Genomic DNA, 19,368 nt, shown 5'->3' with positions numbered 1-19,368 from the left:
ACACGATGACATGACATGCCCATATCAGGTTGCTCAGAGCCCTGTCCAGCCTGGCCTTGAATTGTGGTAACTTCACAGAATCACAGAATCGACTGGGTTGGAAAAGACCTCAGAGATCATTGAGTCCAACCCTTGGTCCAGCTCCAGTCCATTCACTAGATCATGGCACTAAGTGCCATGTCCAATCTCAGTTTAAAAACCTCCAGGGACAGCGAGTCCAGCACCTCCCTGGGCAGCCATTCCAATGCCTGACCACTCTCTCTGTAAAGAATTTCTTTCTAATATCCAGCCTAAATTTCCCCTGGCAGAGTTGAAGCCCGTGCCCCCTTGTCCTATTGCTGACTGCCTGGGAGAAGAGACCGATCCCCACCTGGCTAGAACTTCCCTTCAGGTAGTTATAGAGAGTGATGAGCTCACCTCTAAGCCTCCTCTTCTCCAGACTAAACAACCCCAGCTCCCTCAGCCTCTCCCCATAGGTCTTATTTCAACTTCTTATTTTCTATTTCCTTTTTCTACACTAGTTTGTAAACTGGCCCAGGTTGGGGTGGGAGTGGAGGTGACTTCAGTTCTGCCTGCAACTGCTTGGCCTCAGCTTCCCGTCGTGGGCTTCTGTCCTACTCAGACTTCACACGCATTTCTTCAACTCTTTCATCCTCATGCCTTTAGAACCTTTGGAATCTCTAGTTTGAAAGTATATCTACTTTCCTGGAAACGGATGACAGAAAATACTGTTCTGGCAACACCCTGCTGCCATGTTGGCACCAATATTTTTATGGGACTATGTTTTCAATTTATCAATTCCAGTCTTACTCTCTCATGTTCTGGATAAAGATTTGGTGCTGCTAAAGTGCCGTGAAGGTGGTACTTGGGCAGCCTGTTGCTCCAGGACCTCAGCACTGCCAGTGAGAAATACTGAGAGTTCTCACTGCTAATTTACAATGATCATTTGAGGAAGTTAATAAAAGTGGAAAAAAAAGAAGGTCCAGGGAGCCCACAATACACAGTGGCTCACCAAAGGACAGTGACATCCCAGTGGGCGTGCTTGGTATTATTAATACTGGGAAATACATGAGACTAAAGCTGAAGCAGAGATACAGACCCAGAATTCACTTTTCTGGGTGGTTTTAATACAGAAATTAATAATTTCTAGCTAAGTCGAGTACATGTGAGTACAATGGATGCCAACACTCACAACTGCAGATCTAGATTAAAAAATACTGAATACCCAAATAGCAGGTAAAATAGCTGGAAGTGACTAACTTAACTTTTACTGGGACTTTCTGGAAGGTGCTGGAAAGCTCTGCCTAGAAATCCAGTACAGTGGTTCTGATTTTTTAGTTTGATATATGAAGAATGAAGGCAGAAAGTTAAACCAGTGTTTGTAACAATACCTTAAACTATAATTATTCCTTCCACAGATTATTCATTGCTGAGGGTACCGGGTGGTGTGTGAGCTGATCACTCAGTCTTGGAAGTAATTGAGGATGACACACTTTGATGATGGGAAATCTTATTTATACACGGAGATCTCAAATGGTGCTTTACAATTCTTGCAGAGACAATACTCATGAGGACAACGGTGTCTTGGATCAACTAAGATGGTAGTTCTGCTTCACACCGCCAAAATCAATACTAGACAACCTAATGTTTATTAGAAAGAAATTAACATTTTCTAGAACAATTTTGTTCTGCTAAATGAAGACATACAATGGTGCATGAGTCAGAGGGAATACCGCCAGATCTTGAACCATTAACAAGGTAATCATGAAGATCTTGTGTAGTCTTCTGTCTCTATATGGCATTAGAGCAATAAGATGATTAAATGATTGTTGGAATCAACTCTCAGAGTTGGGTTGAATTTATTGCAATAGTAGAAGAAATGAAGGAAATTAAGGAATGTAACAGGAGCACACAGGCATCCCACCACACGCCAAGGAACAAATGGTGGCTTTTGGTTAAAAAGTCTTGGCTAAAATGAGCCCAAATCCTTATTGATTTTTATTTGTGTTGTTATTTCAACATTTCTGGTGTGGTTTTGTTTTGCAGGGCGCCTGGACAGTGAGTGAACTGTGACCCTCGGTGCCTATGAACTCACTCGGTGACACGTGCAGCCAGCGAGAGCTTCTCTTCCCTTTATGTGTTCACCTGCCACCCAGGACACTCATCTTTCCCATTTTTCACCTTTCTTTTGTTCCAGATGTTCTAAGCCTGCATGTTTATTGTCTTTAATGTAAGAATTTACTCCCATTTATTTTGCAAACTGTTACAATTCCCCAACAACATGTTAAGATGAGAATTAACTGGTAGTATTTGTGGTTTCTTACAGGGGTGTCTAATCTATTAGACATATTTGCTGATTTACTAACATGGTAAAGTTACCTCATGCAGATTTACCTGGTTATTGCATTAATATGGCAGTTTTAACTGCCCTGTCAATACTCAAATACACACACACACACAAAAAGTCCTGAGACTTGATTACAGTTGACAATTTCTGTAGGTGTGGGTGTTTTTAAAGAGCTTTGTTTATGAAACTATTCTGAAAAGTTCCATAGTATCTCGTAAATGAAAAGCCAGTGTTTTCCAGATAGCTCTATAAATAAATTGGGTAGATACAGAAATAAGTGGAGGTATTTCAAGAGCTCCGGGCGTGTTTTTGCACGGAACGCTATGGTGAGCTAACAGAGGAAATGAACTTCCTTTTGTTTGCAAAACAGAAAAACCCTCAAGTTCGTAACTTTTTTTCCACGCTGCCGGGCGAGTTAAGCTACAACACAGGTTCTTCTTGTCGATCGCAGGTCTCTGTGCGCACCGCGTTCATGAACCCTCCTACAAAACCTTGAAGAAGAAAAGCCATGGTCAGCTGCAGACAGCTCACGTGGGTGCAAACCAGAGCGTTCTGCCGAGTGCAGATACCAGGTATCGGAGAACAAAGCGTGTGCGTGTGTCGAGGGTTTAGATTGCGGGGTGACAATAAAACCCTGGCAGATGTATTGTTAACCCCCTCTCCTCCCCCACTTCCCCCTTTTTTCTCCTCCCTCTTCCCCCTTCCCACTCAGGACAGGCGATCGGGAGGGAAAGAAGGACAGAGAGAAGAGAGTTGGAAAAATTAACAATGTTTTACTAATGCTACTAATAAGAATAGAGAAAATAATACAAAATATACAAAACCAATCTTGAAAGTCCCAGCAACTGCAGAGCCGGCAACCAAAGTCCTGGACTGGACTCTGCAGCCAACCGGAGCTGGATTCAGTCTGTCACTAGGCCTCAGTTCGCAGGGACGACTCGCAAGGTCCTCTCCTAATGTCGGCCATAAGCAGAAGGGAAAAAGCAAAGGCAAAAGGGAGATGAGATCCTTGTGATCTCCCACTTTTATATGAAGTATTCACGTGAATGGAATGTTATACACAGTTGGTCAGTTTCTTGGTCACTTGTTTCTCGTTGCCCCTCTCGCGAGATGTCCATCCGTGCTTATCAATAAGTTTGCATTCCATTGCTGTGTTTACCAAAACATGTGTCTGGTTCTCCAGGAAAATGCAGTTAATATGAAGGCTTTAGCTGACAGGCAAAATTCACTGAAAGAGAAACTTGTTTTTAACAAAACCAGGACAGCGTGTAGCTATCCTATAGCAGAAATTACAAATAACAGTTACTGCTGTGTTGGTGTCATCATTCCCTTCTTTTTCCTGTATTTTTATTTTGGGTTGGTTTAATGTATCCTGCAATCCCAGGTCATCTTACTACAAAAGAGAAAGAGCTACCGAAGTTCTCTCTAAGAACCTCAGGTATTCTCTGCCTTTTCTCATTCTCAGACCATTCCTGTTCTTTAGGCAAAGCTGAACTCCACAGTTACCATGATAATTTCCAGCTGTCCCACACAGCGACAGCACCAAAGAAAGAGGACACGTACTGGTTTAAAATGAACGTTTTTGAGCCCGTGCTCCAAAAGCACCATTTTTCTTCCGTGTTTTTATGCAGTATCTTGAAAAAAGAGTGGGAAGTGCAGAGCGTTGCAGCCACCTTGTCCAAATGTGCAAAGGGACCTCGCGTGTTCACACACCTGCCAGTACGGTGCTTTGTGTAATGGAACACATGGAGGAGCTTGGAATCGCTGAGGAATGTGATCAGCTACCGGAAAGGTTTTAATATGGTTGATGTTAAAGCAACTGTGTAAGTGGAATAGTCTAAATATATACTTGGAATAATAAACTATTGCTAATCTGCTGGAAGAACCATCATTCAAAGATGATTTTTCCCAGATTTTAGACAGGATTTAAGCTTTCTCTCCCCCCACGCCCCGCCCCATTCTCTCCAGTATAACTAAAATAAACCAGCTCATTTTTAAAGGGATGCCAGACAGTTATTCTCAAGGAGTGAAATCAAAGCTTCTAAACTTTAGAACCCAAGCAGAATTTGGGTTTCTAAAAGTGCAGCTTTTTCAAATACATAATATCCATTCTGCTCCATCAAGATGGTTTCATTATTATACATTTCAAGAGCATTATATACACTTCAAGGTCTTGAAAACCATTATATGTATTAGATCAGCTTTTAGAAAATGATACAGAACAGCATCTATCTTTAGCTTCGCTAAGAAACTCTTCAGTGAGTGCCACTGATTTACTTGCTCTGTGTTCTACCTGCTTGTTCAGTTTGTTGTGGTTGGAGGCACCAGCAGAGCCCAGGGCTTCCCTGTGCAGACCAACAGCTCTGTATGTGCTGTACGTGGTGCTGTACGGGTAAAGAGTGACCTGTCGTGCCAGAGTTTATCATTTAAATGGGTCAGTCAGGGAGTGGATGTTGTATTTTTCATTTTACGGACAGTTGCATGTAAGAAATCTGTGCCAGAACCGGATCGGAGCCGAGAATTCCTGCTTCTCTCCTGCACCACACAGGGCTGCTGCTGCTTTGGCCTCTTCTGGGGTTTATAATGTTACCTGCAGAGATTATTTACTTAATTTAATGCTTTGGAGCCCCTGTCAAAGTCTAGAACCCCACAGGACAGAGAGACAAGGAGCATGCAGCCTATATACCGGAGAGCATAAACCAGGCATGAACAAAAACAGTAGGATAAAGAGATAACACCCAGTCACAGTTGTAAACCCCTGACCTTTCCCCAGTTCTGTGCCAAGTTTTGCCAAGCTTTTTAGACATTGGTGGCAGGGAGGGGAATGTGCACAAGGTTTTAAAGAATTCCTGGAGGAGAACAAAGTCATGGTTTGGTGGTTGCTTCCTAAGAGCCTCTGGGAAGAGGGAGAGGTGGCAGCAGGGGAGAAAGCAGGAAAATGTTCATTTGGAAGTCAAAGAGGTGATAAGAGCTCCTACTAGATGTGTATCAGTGAGGCACGAGTAAGGCGGGTGTAACCTGTGTGGCCTGTCCTGTGCTCCATCAAGGCTAAATTGCAAACCCAAGGGTTTGTGTAGGGACGGCGAGGGGACAGTAAAGTCCCAGAGTCCTATTTTCCTAAAGCAGAAAGACTTGGAGAAATTGCACAGCTCCAAAAATGTGCCAGAGACGGAGTGATGGCGCTGCTGGGTGTGAGGCTGCAGGACCATGCCATGGGTGGCCGATGGATGATGAGGAGCCTTCACAGGAGCCAGTGGGCAACAATTGGAAGAGACAGAAGGTGTCACGGAGGCACCTCAAGGTTAGTTTAAGGGACAACAGGGTCCAATGGATGATGAGGAGCCTTCACAGGAGCCAGTGGGCAACAATTGGGAGAGACAGAAGGAAAAACAAGGCAATTGCGGACAAGATGTAAAGAGGAGCGGCAGCAAGGTGGCTGCAGTGTCAAAGGCAGCAGGACAGAGGAGGAAGAAGCGGTGCTGCTTGGGAACCAGCTGTCACCCACGGTATTTCATGATGATGCCCTGCGATGTCATCTCCCTTTATATTTTAACAGATCCATTTAGCAAACGCGGTGGTACAATTCCTGCCAGCTCTATTCAACCAGCTTTGTTTTCCCCGCTAACAAGTGCTGGTGGAAGGTGAGCAGGGACAAGCAACCGCTTGTACCAGTCCCACAAACAGCTGTGCCGGGTACAGGGGACACGGGGCTGACGTTTGCGCTTAGCTCAGCTTCTCTCCCCCAAGGAAGGATTTTTGCCAAGCTCTGCCCTCAGGCCTCTTTACACTTTGCTCCTGTGTGCACGTGTCTTGTTGCTGGAGCAGAAACTGTCCCAGTAAAACATGGCAGAGCTTGGTCCTGCTGTCTCTCCTGCAGCCACACACCTCCGAGCCCACATCACAAATGCCACAAGTCACCTGTTTTGCACAGTTCAGCAATTTACAGTTGGGGAACCCCAAAGTGGGATCTGCTTGATCTAAACCCCAGGCAGCTCAGCAGACACGGCCCTGCCTGTGTCACTGACACGGGGCTGCAACAGGTTGCAAAAAATATTCAATTGCAGTAGACCTGAGATAAAGTTGAATGGAGGCTCTTTACCATGGCTGAAACTAAAGCAATCTTGTTGGGTTTTTATTTAGAATCATAGAATCTTTTTGGTTGGAAAAGACCTTTAAGATCATCAAGTCCAACTGTTAGCACTGCCAAGTCCAGCTCTAAGCCACGTCCCTAAGAACCTCATCTATGGGTCTTCCAAACCCCTCCAGGGATGGTAACTCCACCACTGCCCTGGGCAGCCTCTTCCAGTGCTTCACAACCATTTCCATGAAGAAATTTCTCTTAATATCCAATCTAAACCTCCCCTGGCGCAACCTGAGGCCATTTCTTCTTGTCCTATCACTTGGTACCTGGGAGAAGAGACCAACCCCCTCCATGCTACAACCTCCTTTCAGGTAGTTGTAGACAGTGATAAGGTCTCCCCTCAGCCTCCTTTTCTCCAGGCTGAACAGCCCCAGTTCCCTCAACCTCTCCTCATCAGACCTGTGCTCCAGACCCCTCACCAGCCTCATTGCTCTTCTTTGAACTTGCTCCAACAAGTACTTTCGTCCTTAAAAAGCCAGAGGGAAGAGCATCAACAGTGAGTGTGGGGCACAGATAGGAAGGAGATGAGCCTTCCTGCTGGGTCTATTTAGATACTAATAGTTTAGTGTTGTATTTACCAACTAAAGGCACTGATAATCCCTTTAAAGTCATGCTTAGAAACCAGGGCAGGTCTTAAGTGGCTGTGATCACTTGTAGCCTCCATCATGGGAAGGTGGGAGATATATTTATTTTGGTACATATTTAGGCTTTGCAAATGCTTTGAAACATGTGAAACAAACCGTAAAACCTTCTGAAAAATCTTGCCTTGGAAGCAAAGTTGCATATTGCACCTGTCTCCCTTGTACACTTAAATAGCACGGGGGAACCTCCTCACACCAATGCAGACCTCACCTCTTGAGAGCTTCTCAGGTGGAAAATGGCACAACCCCCCTGGTGTAACGCTGCTCTGAATGCTCTGTGATATTTATACTATAGTTGTATATTATAATGCTCTGTAACAAAATCATATTCTGGGATGTTTGGGGATGTATCAGCAGATGAAAGGCTGCTGGTGCAATTCCAAGGGCTTCAGCCACCTCCATCAGAGCCAGTTGTGATGGGGCCCTTTGCAAGGTGAGTGGTTGGAGACTCGCCTGTGAAAGACGGAGCTGGTGGTGTTACTGTACCATTGGCACTATGATCCTGCTTCCAAATGTGCTCACTGAAATGGGTTCCCTTTGTCCTGGGACGCTGGAAATGAAATAATGAGTCTTTCCAGAAATAAAATGGGTTGGTCAAGCCAGCGGCTCTCACAGTGAGACACAAGTGCTTTTGATTTAAAACAAACAAACGAAACCACCAACCTCCCTCTAAAAAACAACAACAAAAAACCCAGAACCAAACCAAAACAAAACCACAAAAAAACAACCAACCAAACCAGAAAACCAAACCAAAACACCCCCCCTCACACCAGCTTATCATGACAACAATGCTGATGCTTTGAGGGCGTTTTTGACATTCTGTAAGTGCAGCACTGCTATCTGTGGCTGGATTTTACACTCACAGACTGACCATGTAAAATAAACTTCCCTAATGTGTTTTTCATCTGGGACTAAGGATTTCCCAATTTCTTCCTGTCCTTAGTTAACTTAGCCTGACCGAGATCTAAACTTAGCTCAATAAGACAACTTGTTCATGACTTTTGTCTAAACATCTGGAGTAAAAAAATTGTACTTTAATGTCTTCCCTGATGTTTCTTTTACTCTTGTTTCATTCTTATTGAAGTTTTCACATTTGTTGCTTTCTCCATAAGGAAACAAAGAGTAAGTGCCAATATCATCACATACCTGCAAGTTGTAAATCCTTAGTTGGCTTGAAATGTGTGCATAGCAACGCAGCCTGTGTTAGTAGCATAGAAATATACACAACAGACTGAACTCTACAAATAATTGTCATTTCCCTAACTTAACAGTGCTTTAACTCAAGTACCGTGTATAATAGAGCTTGTATACCACTGAAATATAATTACATTTTAAAAATATCCAGCGTTAAATATATAAAATTCAGGCTTCAGCCATGTTTAAAATTTCTTTTGGAACAGAAATTGTAATGTATTCTTCTGTGAATACATTAGAACTAGTGGCAAAAATAATAAACAGCCAAGAATGTGAGCATCTAATACTGCAAGACGCCTGTGAGAACCACTGGATTCAGTTTTGGTGGGATGACTGCACCCAAACTCATCAATGTTTTCCTTGCAATGGTCATAATGTAGAGAAGAAACAAGCGACCCATCTCCCCTGCAGCTCATTGTGGTTTACATGTGTATATTCTAGAATTCAACCTTTCTGGAATTATTTTCCCCGTACCATGAAAATGACAGGAAGCTTATGGCCTCTCTGAAGCACAGGTGAGTGTTGGCCATCCAAAGACTGGGTGTCTGCCCTGTGCTGAGGGGTATGTGCTACTTCGGGACCTTATATTTGAATGTGATCCCCTAGGAAGCACAAGCCCGACACCGTGGCCTCTCCTCCACCAGACCCTGTTGTCCTTCACCGCTCCCGTGTGCTGCAGAAAACCATGGGGAAAAAGAGAGAAGGTTGGAAAGAGGCAGCATCTCCATGCTTGAACAGCCTGAGGGTGCTACAGGCTCTTCAGTTAGTGACCGCATGTAGGAAGAACATCTGGTAATAATAGGCTTTTATTACAATAATCAACACACCTGGGTGCTGAAATTGGACATCACTCATTAGAAATAAGGTGTGTTACAATCACAGGCACCAAAATGAGCCATTCTAGCAACTTGCTGGACCATGGCAATGGAAATACTAAAATTAAGACTGGATTTACTTTACAAGAAATGACAACTACTTATTTACTATAGCATCACATTTAAACACTGATAAATATTTCTTTTTTCTCCTGAAAACTCATTTCACTGGCAAAATGCAGGACAATCAATCTTGTAACTCTTTAGCCAGAAGTATTAACTTCCATTGAATTCTTCTCCCTTCTCTTCCCCCCCCAGTTAAGAAACTGTCTCTCTTGTTAATTCAGTTTAATAAGTCTATTAAAGCCATCATGTTCTCTCTGCTCCCTTAAATTCTCAGCTTTCCTTAATTTGAAGCATTAAATGTTTGAACTTCAAACACTTCAAAAGATGAAACCATCTCCCTTAAGATGCCTGTGCCAGCCTGACCTTTCTACACCATCAGCAACACGGGATTGTTTCAGGACTGTGTGGATTTGGTCCATACTGTGACTGAAAAGAGTTGCACTTGTTTAGTGTCTTTGTCTTAGTTTTCAAGTACTTTCCATGATCAAACCATGGGCAAGAGCTGCTCTGCACAAAGGAAGGAGCCAAAGGAGCAAGGAGCTTTTGGAACCGCTTCCCTGTTCACTTGGTGGCCTCGACAGCAGCAGGTCATGAAAGCGTTAAAAGCTCTGAATGGATGTCGGAGGGATTTGGTGGGTACCAAAAATGCAATTTAGTGCTAGATTTAGGTTAATGGTTGGACTCTTAAGGGTCTCTTGATCTTAAGGGTCTCTTCCAACCAAAATGATTCTATGATTCTAACTACCAAAGCAATTGCTGAGGAAGATGCTGTAACTGGTACTAAAGAATCTCCACAGGTTGTTTCTGTCCCTAAGCAGAAACTTCCCATTTTTACGTTCCAGAGCAGAACCAGGTACTTCACCTGGAGAAAGAAGAAGATTCATCATTATTATCGTGTTATGACAGGACAAGGGGTGATTGTTTTAAGCTAGAAGAGGAGAGATTCAGGCTGGACATGAGGAAGTAATTTTTGACACTAAGGGTGGTGAGAGCCTGGCCCAGGTTGCCCAGAGAGGTGGTGGATGAACCATCCCTGGAGACATCCCAGGCCAGGCTGGACGGGGCTCTGAGCAACCTGAGCTGGTGAAGATGCTCATGGCAGGGGTGGCACTGGATGAGCTTTGAAGGTCCCTTCCCACCCAAACTGTTCTATGATTCTATTTAAGCAACCACTCCAGAGACACCTTAACATTCCTGCCTGCTCCTGTTCAGCCCCATGCTGGGAGAGGGTCAGCGCTCACTGGGTTCAACAGGGATCTAAAAGAAAGGTAACACCTCAAATGTAGCTTTCAAAATTATGCCTGTCTGTGCTCTTGGTGTATTTTCCATTTGTTTAGCTCAGGTATATAATTTATCAGTTTTCAGGAAAAACCTGCAAAGCTGTAGCAACTGTGTATATCCCAGGACATGGCAATGACAGAAACTAGTGAGGGACAGTGTAGGGAACAGTTCTTTCCTCCTTAGAATGATGCTCAAATACACTGAAGGTTTTTAACTTTTACTTTTGTAACACAGATGAGAGCAGCAGAGACAAAGATATATTTAAATACATACTTATATATTTCATATCTATATTTAAAAGGTGTTAAAGAACGACAAAGTCATGGGAGAAAATGACGCTGAGAAATTAAGTGAGAAGAAATAAGCAATTCACAGGAAGAGGAGAATCATGAAAGGAGAGAAATTAATGTATTGCACAGTGCAGGCATTGAGCAGTGTGTTTTTACAGTCTAATACATTTATGTTTGACTATGGTATTTTTACCCCCATTTCCTCATAAGTTAAGAGCTGCAAAGAAATAGTTCTGGTTAAGCTAAAAAGAATGGAGAAAAGGGTGGTATTTGTAGAGGAGAGGTATTTTTCATTTCAAGGTTTGAGAATTCTGCTCGCAATGCTATTGGCCCCGGTTCCTCTCTCTTGTTTATGTTTTGAATTTTCAAGTCGCACACTGAATTATGCCAAGTGACAGAAGGGAAGATGCGTGTGTGGAGCGTGTCGCGCTCCCACGAGGAACCGGCTTCCTTGGCACGTCAGTGTTTTCAGGCACTAGTGACCCTCGGAACGAGAAACAGAACCAAGAATGACGAGACAGATTTTCAGGCAGCCACGCACAATTAAACGCATTTGAATGCGCCTTATTTATGCTCGTAAGGAGTTATTTGTTTCTCTTTCCTGAGCAGTTCGAGCCCACTGTAACCTTCTTTAACAGCCATGCAGGTTGCTGCCTTCTACAAGGGCTTGACATTGATTTCATCCTTTTGAGCAGCGATGTGGCCTGTGACTGGGTAGAAAATATTTTGGCCAGCTGTAAGGCATGCACAGGGGTTACAAATTAATAGGGAAAAAACGTGAGCTAAATGTAGGATATACATATCATGCAGGGTCTGAGTTTGGAGCAAGAAGGTGGGAGGCTGAGTGTGTTTACTAAAGGTTTCTGGCAGCGCGTGTTTGAGGCTGTGATTACGATGAGCATTTTCACAGAATCACAGGATATCAGGGATTGGAAGGGACCTGGAAAGCTCATCCAGTCCAATCCCCCCATGGAGCAGGAACACCCAGATGAGGTTACACAGGAAGGTGTCCAGGCAGGTTTGAATGTCTCCGGAGGAGACTCCACAACCTCCCTGGGCAGCCTGTTCCAGGCTCTGGCACCCTCACTGAGAAGTTTCTTCTCAAATTTGAGTGGAACCTTTTGTGTTCCAGTTTGAATCCATTACCCCTTGTCCTATCATTGGTTGTCACCGAGAAGAGCCTGGCTCCATCCTCCTGACACTCACCCTTTATATATCTGTAAACATTAATGAGGTCACCCCTCAGTCTCCTCTTTTCCAAGCTAAAGAGCTTCGCTCCCATTTAAAATCCGCATGGCTGTACTTGTGGCTCATTGTTTCTTAATAAAGCAAACATCAGTAGAAATGATATATGTTCTGATGACTTGGCTTACACTTGAATCCAATGTTCTGCGTGAGGAATAACTCATTTTCATGTCTCATTTGACCACCGATACCATTCATGATGTTTTTACTCAAGCGCACTTGTGCTAGAATCGCAATTTTTTTGTACAAGTGGAAAAATTAGTCTGTTTTTGTAGTACATTGGTTTATATCATTGTCCAGCTTCCCGGATGAGAAGTCTACATGCCCAAACATGCATCTTACTGTAGTAGGGAAAATGGCTCATGGATGATTTTGTTGAGTTCAAAAACCTCAGTGGAAAAGCTGAAGTGGCTGTGGTTAAAAATTGCAAAAAAAAAAAAAAAAAGGTAAGAAATAGATACAACTTTGTGTTCGTAGTTTATTTAAAATCATCTGCAAGGGGGTCAGTACAAGCAGCCCTAAAATCTTTCTTCTGGATTGAAGAACCGAAACAAGAACTGGAATATTGCAATTAGCAACACTGACTATAATATTGGCAGAATTCAATGAATGCAGGTAGTCCACTTGATTTCAATGCCTATCTTTCTGTGGCCAGGATACATGATAAAATAAAGCAAATAGAAACTGCTCTCCATATAATGGAGAATGTTGGTAAGTGGGGTTTTTGGTTTGTTTGTGGGGTTTTGTGTATTTTGGGGGGGGTTTATGTTTGTTTTTTTCTGTCATACTGATTTTTACGAGCACAACCTTTTGTAAAAAAACCCATCATGTCAAGAAACTCCTTGGCTGTGCACACCAGTCAATGACACTTGGTCGCATTAGTGGGAAAATGGACATAACCCCCTAGGGAGTCTCTCCGCAAGGACACAGAAGCAGCTGTTGGGAGACAGGTGAACAGACTCTCACCTCTTACTCAAACTAGTTAGAGATTTTGACCAACAGTGTATTCTGTCTAACCACAGACAAAAACGACTCCAAGATGATGTTGCCGTCATGGGGAGTTATAAAAAAAATAGTCATTTTGACTAGAACGCTGTAAATTCTCTGGTTTCACAGTTCTTGCCTCCTGGGTTGCTCTGAAATGACCAAATAGTGAATTGAAGGGCAAAATGGCTAATGATAAAGTGATAGAGTGCAATGGACATGGTACAAAATATCTTAAAATACAATGAAACTGGGCTTAACAGTAGTTTATTGAAAAACAATGAAATGTGAAGGAAATTGGAAGTGTAAATACCTTTGATTTAGGAAATAATGAAGACTTGATGGGTTTTGGAGTGGGACCATCTACTGGATCCGTACTGAAAATACGCATTCGAGAGCCTCTGGGAACTTTCTGCATTGGTATGATAGAGCAAAATATCCCATTATATAGGCCTATTGTGTAATTAGGTTTTCATGAATCAGAGAGGCTCTGGCTGATGAAGGTACACAAGGACAGCCCATGCTAGTCTAGCTTGCACTCAGCTATTTTGGTAAATGGTATATTTGGAGGAGAAATGTCTTAATTCTTAATTCTTTAGAATTAATTCTTAAACAAATGCCACATTTTTTAGGGCCTCTGAATGCAACAGAACAGACGTGTAGCCTGTTGAAATCATCCATGCAAAAGAGTTAGTATGTAAATTCTAGAAGAACGCACAGTTGTCTTTCAAAAGCTTTTTCCTTTGATGCTCAGCGCTCTAACGCAATGGGCAGTGGACATGAGTAGCTGAGACCAGCCTGTTATTCCGTGGAGAAAAATTTTAAACAAAAAAAGATGAAGCCCACTCCCAAACTGCCTCTCCCTCAGGACAAAACACCCTCAACATTAAGACTTAATAGAGACTACTCGACAGACAAAATAACTCCTGTGTTGCTTCTTTTTAGGAAAGAAGTTGAGGTGGGACTGTCTCTGAACACGGACACGTGCAGGGTCAAGCCTCAGGCTGGCATTGCTGCTAATTCACCCAGGCACTCAAGTGCCCGTGGTCCCAGAGACGGGGTTAAGCACGGAGAACATCAGGGCAGTGCTGCTGGAGGGAAACCAGGAGAAGATGTACGCCTGAGGATTGTGTCTCCGGAACGCTGGCGGAGGTAGAGCAAACACACACCATCTCCTGCAGATCCTGCACTGTCCTGAGCAGGGACTGGCTCTGAGCACTAAGGTGAAATCCAGCCATTCAAGAAACACCATCTATCTAAAAAACCAGAATCATAGAACCATGCACTCATTTACGTTGGAAGAGACCCTCAGGATCATAGAGTCCAACCGTAACCTAACTCTGGCACTAAACCATGTCCCTAAGAACCTCGGCTAAATGCCTTTTAAACCCCTCCAGGGATAGTGACTCCACCACTGCCCTGGGCAGCCTGTTCCAATGCCTGACAACCCTTTCTGTGAAGAATTTTTTCCTAATATCCAATCTGAACCTCCCCTGGCACAACTTGAGGCCATTTCCCCTTGTCCTATCACTTGTTACTTGGGAGAAGAGACCAACCCCCTCCATGCTCCAACCTCCTTTCAGGTAGTTGTAGAGCACTTATTGTCAGAGAGAAAAATAAACACACATAGATTCTAACAAAACCAGAAGAATTGCACAACGAACCTTTAGGCTCCATGATCGAGGACCTACATGTGGAAGCTTTTACCTGCAAATTTGGGTGGACTGGCAACACAAGGCATGCCCCTTTCCAAAAAGCAAGAGGGTCTGAGCTGCGAAGTGTCTCCACACAGGACTGATTTGGGCTAAACTGCATTGTGGTGAGATCAGTGTTCCCACCTGTAAGAAGCAGCCTGGGTTTGGATTCCAGAAATAAGTCTGCTGCATGGGAAATGTGAGCCACCCTTCTCAGCACAGTTTGTAAAAGTAGCAGCCATCTGTTGGGGTTTATAGAAGGCTGAGAAACACAGGATGTTTACTTTTATTCAGATGTGCAGTGGATGTGCCTCATATGTGCAGACTTGTTACAGTACTAATAAAACAACTGGGATATTATGGTCAAAAAAGCTTGTTTTATGTAGTAAAATTGAACTTGAGCAAGATAGAAAGCATTACAAATATACACGCACACATGCATATAAATAATCATTTAAAGAAAGGTCAGCAGAAAACAGGCCAGACAGAAATTTGGAACAAACAGAGCACTAACTTTGAGACTGCACTGACTGCTTTCTGAGGTACTTTAAGGAAACCATTCCCAGAAGAAATAATCTACAAAAGGCAAGGTAAGGAAGGGTCAAGTTTCAAAATAAACCTACATGGCAAAAGTAGGAGCTGAGATTAGTTTAGATAAACTCTCCAAAAGGCGATTTGGCATTCCTGACAGAACTGAAACGTGGGTGCGTATGGTGTGAACCATGAGATAGAGGCAGTTCCTTGTCATTCACAGCCATCACCGAGACCATGTGAGAAACTGGAGGGAGAGCTGGGCTCAGGTGTCTTTGACCACAGGGAAATGTCATCCACAACATGAATAACTTCGTGCTGCTGTGAATGTTCCCCAAAGGGGAACAATTCCCAGAGTAGTTCAGAGGATGCAAGCGGAATTCTGCAAATAAATGCTATGAGAACGAATCCAAGAAGTAACCGAAGATGCAGATGGAGACGCTGGCAAACAGCATTAGCAACAGCCAAGGTTGTTTTTGCAAACAAAGGAAAAAGTTAACTATAGTAAATCAAATAAAATTAAACATGTAGCAGCAATAGATGCCCTACTTTTTTTCTGCAAATGCCTTTTACCATTTTTTTTCCCAGGAGGTAATGACTATTTTTGTAAATCCCAGTTGAAAGCAGACTGCCTTACTTATACTTCTGTCTAATGGCTTGAATAAGCACATAACATTTCAGATGTCAAATATTTTTGCAACTAAATTAAAATAAAGAATTCTGCATACATGGCATTCTGGATGAAATATCCTGTAGATGATCAGCAGCAGGACCAACACTAGATGGTAATTCTCTCGAAGAAACAACGCAAATGGGACGATAGGCAATGGTACCATACAAAAGCTTTGGCATGCATATTGGTTATAATTCTGTCAATTTTTTTAAAAGCAAAGCAGTGGGTTATAGTAGGGAACAAGAGGCAAATTAATTTGCTTACATATATGTATCAAAACAGTTTGCTAAGTGCAATGATATCAGGAACTATGAAAAAGTATCTAAAAAATCTCGACACTGTTGTGTATCAGAATGGTAGTGTGTAATTTCCTATAACAGCCGCCCAAAAATAGCTGGATCCCATTGGCAAAAGGCCTGAGGTGGGTTTTGATGGGTGTGGAATTACATTTGACGGGGTCAGAACAGTTTGAATATCAAGGAATGAAATTCGGGATCAAAACTGTGTATTTTGGAAGGAAGTTCAGTAACTCAGAAAGGATGTTTGATGTACAAGATGGAGAAAATTTATGTTCATATTTTCCAGGATGTGGCTTAAGTAAGATTTTAAGGTTCTAAACAATGCTGCAGTGTGTTTTCAAGAAAGGAACTTAAGATCATAATATGAATTTGATCCAGGTATAAATCAGTGAAAAGAACAAAATATCACATTTTTAAATGGTACCCAGGCAGGCATTGAATGGTGTTGCTCAGGAGTACCACACACTTAAGCTACAAGATGGTAATAAAACTTCAAGAACTAAGCTCTACAAAGATTACAGGACTAAAATAACTGTCCCAACAGCCCATCATTAAAACCCAGTAACTGCAAGACACCAGAATTATTCTACATCAAACTTCCAAGGAAGAGCTTGTTTGAAGGGCTCTCATTTGTCATTTGTGTACCAAAAGCTCCAATATTAGCATTTCATTGTCCAGTGTATTTTTGATGGACTTCAACACATGAAGCACAGACGCACACTTAAAGAATTGCAGTTAGAGATCAATCTTCTCTAAGGCAGGAGCTCAACTCGAAAGCCACATATTAGAACTAAACATGACTCAGAAGTGCACGATTCCGTTAAACATTCATTTATTCAAGATGAGCGAACAGTCTATGTGATCTGATTATTTTTCATCTGTATTTGAGCTGAAATGGCTCAAGTGGGAGCCACGATTTCTTGGAATGTACTAAATAAAGCCTAAAATGAGTTTTCCAGAGGTGTCTGGTGGTGCTGCTTGGTGTCTTAGCAAATCGTGGGTTTATCTCCTCTTTGCATCCTCTTAAAAAGGAAAATCTCAACTCCATTTCTGATCTTCCCTCATTCAAGTCTTCAGTACCGGTTCTTGCTATAAATTCATCCAGAACCCACCTGACAATGTTGAAAATTCCCTAAGTGTGGGGACTGGATAGCATGTCAAAGCAGCCACTCAGTAACAATAATGGGCCAAATCTTACCATAACATATCACAGATTTTATATTGGCTCAAATTCTTCTGTATTTACTGAGTTATCTTACCCTAAATCTGGTGTCCAGACTTCTCTATAAAACTGATTTTTAAAGTTGCTAGTGGTGCATTTTTATTCAGTGGCAAATAAGTTCGTAAACTCATTAATGTGCTGCACATGTAATGTATGTTGCAATTATGGCAGCCTGTTAAAATACAAGGCAAATTCAACCTCCTTGCTGCTTTTGGGCATCTGGTTTTTAAAATTTTGTTGTATTTGAACCTGTTCATACCTTTTGTCTCTTTAACAGGATGTGAAATATTGTAATGCGCCATCTTGCCAAATAACACAAGAGCAAATAATACAAAGCGGTTTTGAAAACTACATCACTCATTCACCCATCTCTGCTCCATCAAAGATCTTCACAGATCTTTACAAATTCAGCCTAAAGTTTTTTCTTCCAAGCTCAAGACCCCAGTGTATTAACCCTCTCCTTGTGTGGGAAGGGTACCAAGCCATCCTATTTCCTGGCTTTGTCTATACTATCTTTTCTAAATACAGTCTATACCAAATTACACAGAGTTAAAGATAAGATGCATGATGGACTTGTACAATGGTGAAATGATGTTTCCTGTTAGATTTGCTTTTGCTTTCCTAAACTTAGCATTCTAGTCTTTGTCACCAAGGACTGGGGAGGTTTTCATGCCATTCCTTCTCAGTGCTTCCTAAAAATCAGTTCTATCAATGTGCTCCTTTAAAGCGAGACATTCTCATCTCTTCAACTAAGTTTTTAAACTTCCAGCACTTGCACAAAAGAACAGTTTTTGTTCTTTTTCCAGTTATCTATTTTTGTGGGGTCTGCTTAGTCAGGAAATTTAGATGGTTCTTTGCTATTTTCTGTGTAAATCTAATAAATTTCTGTCTTTTTCTAGGATTTATTTATTTTGGATTTTAACCATAGTTCCAGCCTCATGCGAAGTCCTTTCATACTAGTCATTTGTAGGGTACCTGTAATTCCTGTACAGGGTCATGAAAGAACTATTATTCACATAATTTTCCCATTAGTGAAATGATCCTATTTGTCTGAGCCTGACGGTGGATCCGGGAAGATTTTAGAATATGCTTTTACAACCTTTCTTTTCCTACTGTTCCTTTTTCAGCAGCATCCATACAGATTCCCTTCCAGTGGTTCCCTGCAGTAACATCTTTCCTGCTGGATCCACCGGCCAGGGAAGGCTGAGGTCAGGACTTTGTTTTTTGCTCCTGCAGCTGACTCCCAGGAGGATTTGTGTTCAGACCTGCGACTAACACTCAGCAGCTTCTTTACAAGTAGCTTTGCTTCCGATGGCTCTTAACAAGTTGTTCAAAAGCTTCGTGGAAGTGCCCTCGGCACCTGTACAGCCCGTCCCCTGCCCAGCTCCGTACCGCAGGCTTTGGAACCCATCAGGACTTGTATTTTAAACTTAAGTGCTGTGAATTCCTCTGATGTTAAGCCTTCCCTACAATGCTGAGCTCATACAGACTCTAGAACACCTTCACTTGCCACAATCGAGCTCTAGAAGCTATAGAAGAACACTTTCACTCACCAGAATTTGAAAATTTAAAAGTATCTAATAGGTTAAAGCTGTACCACGACATAAAGAAGATAAAGCAAGCTGAAAAAAAAAAATCAACACAAATATTTGCTTGCTCTCTTTTGCAACAAAGAGAACAAGATACCTCTATCAGAGCCTACTCCGCCCTCAGGGTTTCTGTACTTGGGGAAAATCTCGAGTGTTTTATCAAGCGCTGCTCTAACCATGAGAGAGGCACGAAGCTGGGGAGGGAGCTGGTGGGTCCTTCACTGGAGAAGTGGGAAGCATCATGAGAGCAGCAGTTCATGCACTGCTGGACACTTACACCACCCACTGGTATTTTA

Source organism: Streptopelia decaocto (genome assembly GCF_964273445.1).
Source record: "Streptopelia decaocto genome assembly, chromosome: 7".
NCBI classification, from domain to species: domain Eukaryota; kingdom Metazoa; phylum Chordata; class Aves; order Columbiformes; family Columbidae; genus Streptopelia; species Streptopelia decaocto.
This window is presented reverse-complemented; position numbering follows the sequence as displayed.